Below are 12320 nucleotides of genomic sequence, written 5' to 3' on the forward strand. Positions count from 1 at the left end.
AAATCAATGGCAGACGTCGCAGGACCGTGTCATTGATCTCCACTAGAGCGAAAACAAGTGTGGGGGGGGGGGGCACTCCCGTCATCCCATACGTCCGGTCCAGACCAAACGCAGGACAGAAACCACCGGGTTCCCTGTGTACAGATTCCGGAGAATTGCGAGTTACGTGAATCATTACACAGCGCCCACTGACTGGACACCGGCGCTGTGCTCGCTACCGGGGGGCTCAATCACCTAAAAATGCCCTAAGAGTGGTAATCTAAGGCGGAGAACCCAGTAACTGGACGTCGCCGCCACCACCACTGGCGTTCATTCATTTGGTCCGGCCGTGTAGATCGCCTTTCACGCTTCGCCCGTCTGTCGACATCACTCAATGTTTCCTGATGGTAATAAAATGTCACTGCGGCTCCTTTAATCGAGTTGTCACCTTATTTGTAGAAATATTTGCGGATGGTAAGTCTTAAAGGGACGGTCCACCTTTATACAGAGGTAATAGAGCAGACCGGGGCGTGATAACACCACCCCTCCCCCACATGCCCCTGAGATCAGCTGGCAGGGGTCGGATATTACTTATTTATTACATAAACCTGGACCCTTCTTTATAAGTGTGTGCAATTATCTGATCCTGCCACCAGAGGGCGCTGCAGAGCTATCATGGATTGTCTTCATTCTCCTGCAGAGCTTGCACTCCAAGTTAGGGCGGTGGTGGGGGGGGGATGGGATTTCATTTGTGATATGAGGTTGATCTGATCAACACGGTTATTTGCGCCGTTTTTTTTAATGAACATACGTGAGGTCCTCTGCCTCTACTACAACCTAGGACTCTTATGTTGGGTATGCTGGGAATTGTAGTTTCACAACAGCTGGAGAGCCGCTGGTTGGAGATCACTGATGTCCTAGATGCAAAAAGACATAGAGATTTACCGGTAAAGTAGACTTGCCCACAGCAACCAATCAGATCCCACATATTATTTTTCACAGGCTCCATAGCAACCAATCAGATTCTAGCACTTATTTATCATTAGTAACATATCAACCAATCAGATGCCAGCTCTCGGAGGCCACAGCAGCAACCAATCAGATTCATGTCTTGTTTTTCAGAAGTCACACGACAACCAATCAGATGCCACATCTTATTTCTCACAGGCTTCATAGCAACCAATCAGATTCCAGCTCTGGTTTCTCAGAAGTCACACAGCAACCAATCAGATTGCAGCTTTTATTTTTAGCGATCACACTGCAACCAATCAGATCACATGTCTCTTTTCTCACAGGCTCCATAGCAAGCAATTATATTGCAACTCTTAATTATCATCAGTTACACATCAATCAGATTGCAGCGCTTTTATTTCTCAGAGGTCACGCAGCAACCAATCAGCTTCTAGCTCATTTTTATCATTAGTTACATATCAACCAATCAAGTCCCAGCTCTCATTTTTCAAAGACCTCATAACAGCCAAACAGATACCAGCTATTATTTCTCAGATGCTTCATAGCAACCAATCGCATTCCAGCTTTCATTGCTCAGAACCCCTTTGGGAGATGTTAGCTGTAAGCTGATTGGTCCCCTTTCCTTAGTATTTCTCTCGCCCACTGTTTACAGGGCTGTAGCCCGGATCGCCGTTTTGTCGCGGCCACCGCCGTCCCCCTGTTACTTGTACACGTACGCCGGCGCTATTCTCAGCCTGCTCATATATAGTCATGAGTCTCCGGAATGTTCTGACTCACAAGAAGGAAACATAAGACTCTTTATTAAATATAAATCTAGGATCATCTCCTGAGAATCGAGGCCAAGATCCGACCGTGTAACCCAAGTCCCAACAACTGTGCACAAAGCTGCGCCTAAAAATACTGCCCGAGGATTAGGGATCAAACGGCAGACACCCCCAAGACGTCTTATTCCTCAGTGCAAGTCTCCGGCTAAATGCTGAATGGCGGCGCAAGATTAGAGTCACGTGATGCGACTTTCGTCCTGGAGTCTTGGTCCTCGAATCAATATTAATATACCAACTATCCATGTGACCCATAGCAACCAATCACAGCACAGCTTTAATTTCATAAGCTGCTCAGACACAATGAAAGGTGCGCTGTGATTGGTTGCTATGAATCACATGGTCAGTTGGTGTATTAGGCAGTATTGACAAATGAGGCCCATTGACTTTACATTCAGCAACATGTGACTGTAAAACAATACACCGAATACCACCCCATACACCCCCGGCATGAAATAGTGTTACATAGGACTGCAGGTAACATCTACATTATCTGTACTCAGAGAGTTATCACTGTGTTATCTGTGGTGTTACATAGGACTGCAGGTAACATCTACTACATTATCTGTACTCAGAGAGTTATCACTGTGTTATATGTGGTGTTACATAGGACTGCAGGTAACATCTACATTATCTGTACTCAGAGAGTTATCACTGTGTTATCTGTGGTGTTACATAGGACTGCAGGTAACATCTACTACATTATCTGTAATCAGAGAGTTATCACTGTGTTATCTGTGGTGTTACATAGGACTGCAGGTAACATCTACATTATCTGTAATCAGAGAGTTATCACTGTGTTATCTGTGGTGTTACATAGGACTGCAGGTTACATCTACTACATTATCTGTAATCAGAGAGTTATCACTGTGTTATCTGTGGTGTTACATAGGACTGCAGGTAACATCTACATTATCTGTAATCAGAGAGTTATCACTGTGTTATCGGTGGTGTTACATAGGACTGCAGGTAACATCTACTACATTATCTGTAATCAGAGAGTTATCACTGTGTTATCTGTGGTGTTACATAGGACTGCAGGTAACACTACTACATTATCTGTACTCAGAGAGTTATCACTTTATCTGTGGTGTTACATAGGACTGCAGGTAACATATACTACATTATCTGTAATCAGAGAGTTATCACTGTGTTATCTGTGGTGTTACATAGGACTGCAGGTAACATCTACTACATTATCTGTACTCAGAGAGTTATCACTGTGTTATCTGTGGTGTTACATAGGACTGCAGGTAACATCTACTACATTATCTGTAATCAGAGAGTTATCACTGTGTTATCTGTGGTGTTACATAGGACTGCAGGTAACATCTACTACATTATCTGTAATCAGAGAGTTATCACTGTGTTATCTGTGGTGTTACATAGGACTGCAGGTAACACTACTACATTATCTGTACTCAGAGAGTTATCACTTTATCTGTGGTGTTACATAGGACTGCAGGTAACATATACTACATTATCTGTAATCAGAGAGTTATCACTGTGTTATCTGTGGTGTTACATAGGACTGCAGGTAACACTACTACATTATCTGTAATCAGAGAGTTATCACTGTGTTATCTGTGGTGTTACATAGGACTGCAGGTAACATCTACTACATTATCTGTACTCAGAGTTATCACTGTGTTATCTGTGGTGTTACGTAGGACTGCAGGTAACATCTACTACATTATCTGTACTCAGAGTTATCACTGTGTTATCTGTGGTGTTACATAGGACTGCAGGTAACATCTACTACATTATCTGTAATCAGAGCGTTATCATTTATCTGTGGTGTTACATAGGACTGCAGGTAACATCTACATTATCTGTACTCAGAGAGATATCACTGTATTATCTGTGGTGTTACATAGGACTGCAGGTAACATCTACTACATTATCTGTAATCAGAGCGTTATCATTTATCTGTGGTGTTACATAGGACTGCAGGTAACATCTACATTATCTGTACTCAGAGAGATATCACTGTGTTATCTGTGGTGTTACATAGGACTGCAGGTAACATCTACTACATTATCTGTACTCCGAGAGTTATCACTGTGTTATCTGTGGTGTTACATAGGACTGCAGGTAACACTACTACATTATCTGTACTCTGAGAACTATCACTGTGTTATATTTGGTGTTACATAGGACTGCAGGTAACATCTACTACATTATCTGTACCCAGAGAGTTATCACTGTGTTATCTGTGGTGTTACATAGGACTGCAGGTGACACTACAACATTATCTGTACTCCGAGAGTTATCACTGTGTTATCTGTGGTGTTACATAGGACTGCAGGTAACACTACTACATTATCTGTACTCAGAGAGTTATCACTGTGTTATCTGTGGTGTTACATAGGACTGCGGGTAACATCTACTACATTATCTGTGCTCAGAGAGTTATCACTGTGTTATCTGTGGTGTTACATAGGACTGCAGGTAACTACTACATTATCTGTACTCAGAGAGTTATCACTGTGTTATCTGTGGTGTTACATAGGACTGCAGGTAACATCTACTACATTATCTGTACTCAGAGAGTTATCACTGTGTTATCTGTGGTGTTACATAGGACTGCAGGTAACATCTACTACATTATCTGTACTCAGAGAGTTATCACTGTGTTATCTGTGGTGTTACATAGGACTGCAGGTAACTACTACATTATCTGTACTCAGAGAGTTATCACTGTGTTATCTGTGGTGTTACATAGGACTGCAGGTAACACTGCTACATTATCTGTACTCAGAGCGTTATCACTGTGTTATCTGTGGTGTTACATAGGTCTCCGAGTACAGATAATGTAGATGTTACCCGCAGTCCTATGTAACACCAAATATAACACAGTGATAGGTCTCCGAGTACAGATAATGTAGATGTTACCCGCAGTCCTATCACTGTGTTATATTTGGTGTTACATAGGACTGCAGGTAACATCTACTACATTATCTGTACCCAGAGAGTTATCACTGTGTTATCTGTGGTGTTACATAGGACTGCAGGTGACACTACAACATTATCTGTAATCAGAGAGTTATCATTGTGTTATCTGTGGTGTTACATAGGACTGCAGGTGACACTACTACATTATCTGTACTCGGAGAGTTATCACTGTGTTATCTAATATGTGTTATATAATATAATTACACTGTGATCAGACATGAGATCCACACATCTTATATACAGTAACAGCTATTCATCTATTACTACTGACAACCAGCCTGTATATCATGTGTGAGAGGTTGTCACAGCCCCGCCCCCTGTTACTGACATCACTGATATATAATATAATTACATGTGATCAGACATGAGATCCACACATCTTATATACAGTAACAGCTATTCATCTATTACTACTGACAACCTGCCTGTATATCATGTGTGAGAGGTTGTCACAGCCCCGCCCCCTGTTACTGACATCACTGATATATAATATAATTACATTGTGATCAGACATGAGATCCACACATCTTATATACAGTAACAGCTATTCATCTATTACTACTGACAACCAGCCTGTATATCATGTGTGAGAGGTTGTCACAGCCCCGCCCCCTGTTACTGACATCACTGATATATAATATAATTACATTGTGATCAGACATGAGATCCACACATCTTATATACAGTAACAGCTATTCATCTATTACTACTGACAACCAGCCTGTATATCATGTGAGAGGTTGTCACAGCCCCGCCCCCTGTTACTGACATCACTGATATATAATATAATTACACTGTGATCAGACATGAGATCCACACATCTTATATACAGTCACAGCTATTCATCTATTACTACTGACAACCAGCCTGTATATCATGTGTGAGAGGTTGTCACAGCCCCGCCCCCTGTTACTGACATCACTGATATATAATATAATTACACTGTGATCAGATCCACACATCTTATATACAGTAACAGCTATTCATCTATTACTACTGACAACCAGCCTGTATATCATGTGTGAGAGGTTGTCACAGCCCCGCCCCCTGTTACTGACATCACTGATATATAATATAATTACACTGTGATCAGACATGAGATCCACACATCTTATATACAGTCACAGCTATTCATCTATTACTACTGACAACCAGCCTGTATATCATGTGTGAGAGGTTGTCACAGCTCCGCCCCCTGTTACTGACATCACTGATATATAATATAATTACATTGTGATCAGACATGAGATCCACACATCTTATATACAGTAACAGCTATTCATCTATTACTACTGACAACCAGCCTGTATATCATGTGTGAGAGGTTGTCACAGCCCCGCCCCCTGTTACTGACATCACTGATATATAATATAATTACACTGTGATCAGACATGAGATCCACACATCTTATATACAGTAACAGCTATTCATCTATTACTACTGACAAGCAGCCTGTATATCATGTGTGAGAGGTTGTCACAGCCCCGCCCCCTGTTACTGACATCACTGATATATAATATAATTACATTGTGATCAGACATGAGATCCACACATCTTATATACAGTAACAGCTATTCATCTATTACTACTGACAACCAGCCTGTATATCATGTGTGAGAGGTTGTCACAGCCCCGCCCCCTGTTACTGACATCACTGATATATAATATAATTACATGTGATCAGACATGAGATTCACACATCTTATATACAGTAACAGCTATTCATCTATTACTACTGACAACCAGCCTGTATATCATGTGTGAGAGGTTGTCACAGCCCCGCCCCCTGTTACTGACATCACTGATATATAATTACACTGTGATCAGACATGAGATCCAAACATCTTATATACAGTAACAGCTATTCATCTATTACTACTGACAACCAGTCTGTATATCATGTGTGAGAGGTTGTCACAGCTCCGCCCCCTGTTACTGACGTCAATGATATATAGTATAATTACACTGTGATCAGACATGAGATCCACACATCTTATATACAGTAACAGCTATTCATCTATTACTACTGACAACCAGCCTGTATATCATGTGAGAGGTTGTCACAGCCCCGCCCCCTGTTACTGACATCACTGATATATAATATAATTACATTGTGATCAGACATGAGATCCACACATCTTATATACAGTCACAGCTATTCATCTATTACTACTGACAACCAGCCTGTATATCATGTGTGAGAGGTTGTCACAGCTCCGCCCCCTGTTACTGACATCACTGATATATAATATAATTACATTGTGATCAGACATGAGATCCACACATCTTATATACAGTAACAGCTATTCATCTATTACTACTGACAACCAGCCTGTATATCATGTGTGAGAGGTTGTCACAGCCCCGCCCCCTGTTACTGACATCACTGATATATAATATAATTACATTGTGATCAGACATGAGATCCACACATCTTATATACATTCACAGCTATTCATCTATTACTACTGACAACCAGCCTGTATATCATGTGTGAGAGGTTGTCACAGCCCCGCCCCCTGTTACTGACATCACTGATATATAATATAATTACATTGTGATCAGACATGAGATCCACACATCTTATATACAGTAACAGCTATTCATCTATTACTACTGACAACCAGCCTGTATATCATGTGTGAGAGGTTGTCACAGCCCCGCCCCCTGTTACTGACATCACTGATATATAATATAATTACATGTGATCAGACATGAGATCCACACATCTTATATACAGTCACAGCTATTCATCTATTACTACTGACAACCAGCCTGTATATCATGTGTGAGAGGTTGTCACAGCCCCGCCCCCTGTTACTGACATCACTGATATATAATATAATTACATTGTGATCAGACATGAGATCCGCACATCTTATATACAGTAACAGCTATTCATCTATTACTACTGACAACCAGCCTGTATATCATGTGTGAGAGGTTGTCACAGCCCCGCCCCGCCCCCTGTTACTGACATCACTGATATATAATATAATTACACTGTGATCAGACATGAGATCCACACATCTTATATACAGTAACAGCTATTCATCTATTACTACTGACAACCAGCCTGTATATCATGTGTGAGAGGTTGTCACAGCCCCGCCCCCTGTTACTGACATCACTGATATATAATATAATTACATGTGATCAGACATGAGATTCACACATCTTATATACAGTAACAGCTATTCATCTATTACTACTGACAACCAGCCTGTATATCATGTGTGAGAGGTTGTCACAGCCCCGCCCCCTGTTACTGACATCACTGATATATAATTACACTGTGATCAGACATGAGATCCACACATCTTATATACAGTAACAGCTATTCATCTATTACTACTGACAACCAGCCTGTATATCATGTGTGAGAGGTTGTCACAGCCCCGCCCCCTGTTACTGACATCACTGATATATAATATAATTACATTGTGATCAGACATGAGATCCACACATCTTATATACAGTAACAGCTATTCATCTATTACTACTGACAACCAGCCTGTATATCATGTGTGAGAGGTTGTCACAGCCCCGCCCCCTGTTACTGACATCACTGATATATAATATAATTACACTGTGATCAGACATGAGATCCACACATCTTATATACAGTAACAGCTATTCATCTATTACTACTGACAACCAGCCTGTATATCATGTGTGAGAGGTTGTCACAGCCCCGCCCCCTGTTACTGACATCACTGATATATAATATAATTACATTGTGATCAGACATGAGATCCACACATCTTATATACAGTAACAGCTATTCATCTATTACTACTGACAACCAGCCTGTATATCATGTGTGAGAGGTTGTCACAGCCCCGCCCCCTGTTACTGACATCACTGATATATAATTACATGTGATCAGACATGAGATCCACACATCTTATATACAGTCACAGCTATTCATCTATTACTACTGACAACCAGCCTGTATATCATGTGTGAGAGGTTGTCACAGCCCCGCCCCCTGTTACTGACATCACTGATATATAATATAATTACACTGTGATCAGACATGAGATCCACACATCTTATATACAGTGACAGCTATTCATCTATTACTACTGACAACCAGCCTGTATATCATGTGTGAGAGGTTGTCACAGCCCCGCCCCCTGTTACTGACATCACTGATATATAATATAATTACATGTGATCAGACATGAGATCCACACATCTTATATACAGTAACAGCTATTCATCTATTACTACTGACAACCAGCCTGTATATCATGTGAGAGGTTGTCACAGCTCCGCCCCCTGTTACTGACATCACTGATATATAATATAATTACATGTGATCAGACATGAGATCCACACATCTTATATACAGTAACAGCTATTCATCTATTACTACTGACAACCAGCCTGTATATCATGTGTGAGAGGTTGTCACAGCTCCGCCCCCTGTTACTGACATCACTGATATATAATATAATTACATGTGATCAGACATGAGATCCACACATCTTATATACAGTAACAGCTATTCATCTATTACTACTGACAACCAGCCTGTATATCATGTGTGAGAGGTTGTCACAGCCCCGCCCCCTGTTACTGACATCACTGATATATAATATAATTACACTGTGATCAGACATGAGATCCACACATCTTATATACAGTCACAGCTATTCATCTATTACTACTGACAACCAGCCTGTATATCATGTGTGAGAGGTTGTCACAGCTCCGCCCCCTGTTACTGACATCACTGATATATAATATAATTACATGTGATCAGACATGAGATCCACACATCTTATATACAGTAACAGCTATTCATCTATTACTACTGACAACCAGCCTGTATATCATGTGTGAGAGGTTGTCACAGCCCCGCCCCCTGTTACTGACATCACTGATATATAATATAATTACACTGTGATCAGACATGAGATCCACACATCTTATATACAGTGACAGCTATTCATCTATTACTACTGACAACCAGCCTGTATATCATGTGTGAGAGGTTGTCACAGCCCCGCCCCCTGTTACTGACATCACTGATATATAATATAATTACATTCTGATCAGACATGAGATCCACACATCTTATATACAGTCACAGCTATTCATCTATTACTACTGACAACCAGCCTGTGTATCATGTGTGAGATGTTGTCACAGCCCCGCCCCCTGTTACTGACATCACTGATATATAATATAATTACATTCTGATCAGACATGAGATCCACACATCTTATATACAGTAACAGCTATTCATCTATTACTACTGACAACCAGCCTGTGTATCATGTGTGAGATGTTGTCACAGCCCCGCCCCCTGTTACTGACATCACTGATATATAATATAATTACATTGTGATCAGACATGAGATCCACACATCTTATATACAGTAACAGCTATTCATCTATAACTACTGACCACCAGCCTGTATATCATGTGTGAGAGGTTGTCACAGCCCCGCCCCCTGTCACTGACATCACTGATATATAATATAATTACATTCTGATCAGACATGAGATCCACACATCTTATATACAGTAACAGCTATTCATCTATTACTACTGACAACCAGCCTGTATATCATGTGAGAGAGGTTGTCACAGCCCCGCCCCCTGTTACTGACATCACTGATATATAATATAATTACATGTGATCAGACATGAGATCCACACATCTTATATACAGTGACAGCTATTCATCTATTACTACTGACAACCAGCCTGTATATCATGTGTGAGAGGTTGTCACAGCCCCGCCCCCTGTTACTGACATCACTGATATATAATTACATTGTGATCAGACATGAGATCCACACATCTTATATACAGTAACAGCTATTCATCTATTACTACTGACAACCAGCCTGTATATCATGTGTGAGAGGTTGTCACAGCCCCGCCCCCTGTCACTGACATCACTGATATATAATATAATTACATTCTGATCAGACATGAGATCCACACATCTTATATACAGTAACAGCTATTCATCTATTACTACTGACAACCAGCCTGTATATCATGTGAGAGAGGTTGTCACAGCCCCGCCCCCTGTTACTGACATCACTGATATATAATATAATTACATGTGATCAGACATGAGATCCACACATCTTATATACAGTAACAGCTATTCATCTATTACTACTGACAACCAGCCTGTATATCATGTGTGAGAGGTTGTCACAGCCCCGCCCCCTGTTACTGAGATCACTGATATATAATATAATTACATGTGATCAGACATGAGATCCACACATCTTATATACAGTCACAGCTATTCATCTATTACTACTGACAACCAGCCTGTATATCATGTGTGAGAGGTTGTCACAGCTCCGCCCCCTGTTACTGACATCACTGATATATAATATAATTACATTGTGATCAGACATGAGATCCACACATCTTATATACAGTAACAGCTATTCATCTATTACTACTGACAACCAGCCTGTATATCATGTGTGAGAGGTTGTCACAGCCCCGCCCCCTGTTACTGACATCACTGATATATAATATAATTACACTGTGATCAGACATGAGATCCACACATCTTATATACAGTAACAGCTATTCATCTATTACTACTGACAACCAGCCTGTATATCATGTGTGAGAGGTTGTCACAGCCCCGCCCCCTGTTACTGACATCACTGATATATAATATAATTACATGTGATCAGACATGAGATTCACACATCTTATATACAGTAAAAGCTATTCATCTATTACTACTGACAACCAGCCTGTATATCATGTGTGAGAGGTTGTCACAGCCCCGCCCCCTGTTACTGACATCACTGATATATAATTACACTGTGATCAGACATGAGATCCACACATCTTATATACAGTAACAGCTATTCATCTATTACTACTGACAACCAGTCTGTATATCATGTGTGAGAGGTTGTCACAGCTCCGCCCCCTGTTACTGACGTCAATGATATATAGTATAATTACACTGTGATCAGACATGAGATCCACACATCTTATATACAGTAACAGCTATTCATCTATTACTACTGACAACCAGCCTGTATATCATGTGTGAGAGGTTGTCACAGCTCCGCCCCCTGTTACTGACATCACTGATATATAATATAATTACACTGTGATCAGACATGAGATCCACACATCTTATATACAGTAACAGCTATTCATCTATTACTACTGACAACCAGCCTGTATATCATGTGTGAGAGGTTGTCACAGCCCCGCCCCCTGTCACTGACATCACTGATATATAATATAATTACATTCTGATCAGACATGAGATCCACACATCTTATATACAGTAACAGCTATTCATCTATTACTACTGACAACCAGCCTGTATATCATGTGAGAGGTTGTCACAGCCCCGCCCCCTGTTACTGAGATCACTGATATATAATATAATTACATGTGATCAGACATGAGATCCACACATCTTATATACAGTCACAGCTATTCATCTATTACTACTGACAACCAGCCTGTATATCATGTGTGAGAGGTTGTCACAGCTCCGCCCCCTGTTACTGACATCACTGATATATAATATAATTACATTGTGATCAGACATGAGATCCACACATCTTATATACA

General features: G+C 40.7%; 2 protein-coding genes across 2 annotated transcripts in view; both read left to right on the forward strand.

Annotated features, from left to right (window-relative positions):
- Positions 1-12320, forward strand: part of LOC142665553 (myosin heavy chain, skeletal muscle-like) — a 36792-nt gene that overhangs the window by 19625 nt on the left and 4847 nt on the right. The gene's annotated exons all lie outside the window — the stretch shown is intronic.
- Positions 2035-12320, forward strand: part of LOC142666212 (uncharacterized) — a 94506-nt gene continuing 84220 nt past the window's right edge. The window contains exon 1 of the mRNA XM_075846192.1: positions 2035-2249. The gene's annotated coding sequence lies outside the window, so the exon portion shown is untranslated. The remainder of the gene's footprint in view (positions 2250-12320) is intronic.

The sequence above is a fragment of the Rhinoderma darwinii genome, chromosome 13 (assembly GCF_050947455.1).
Source record: "Rhinoderma darwinii isolate aRhiDar2 chromosome 13, aRhiDar2.hap1, whole genome shotgun sequence".
Taxonomy (NCBI): domain Eukaryota; kingdom Metazoa; phylum Chordata; class Amphibia; order Anura; family Rhinodermatidae; genus Rhinoderma; species Rhinoderma darwinii.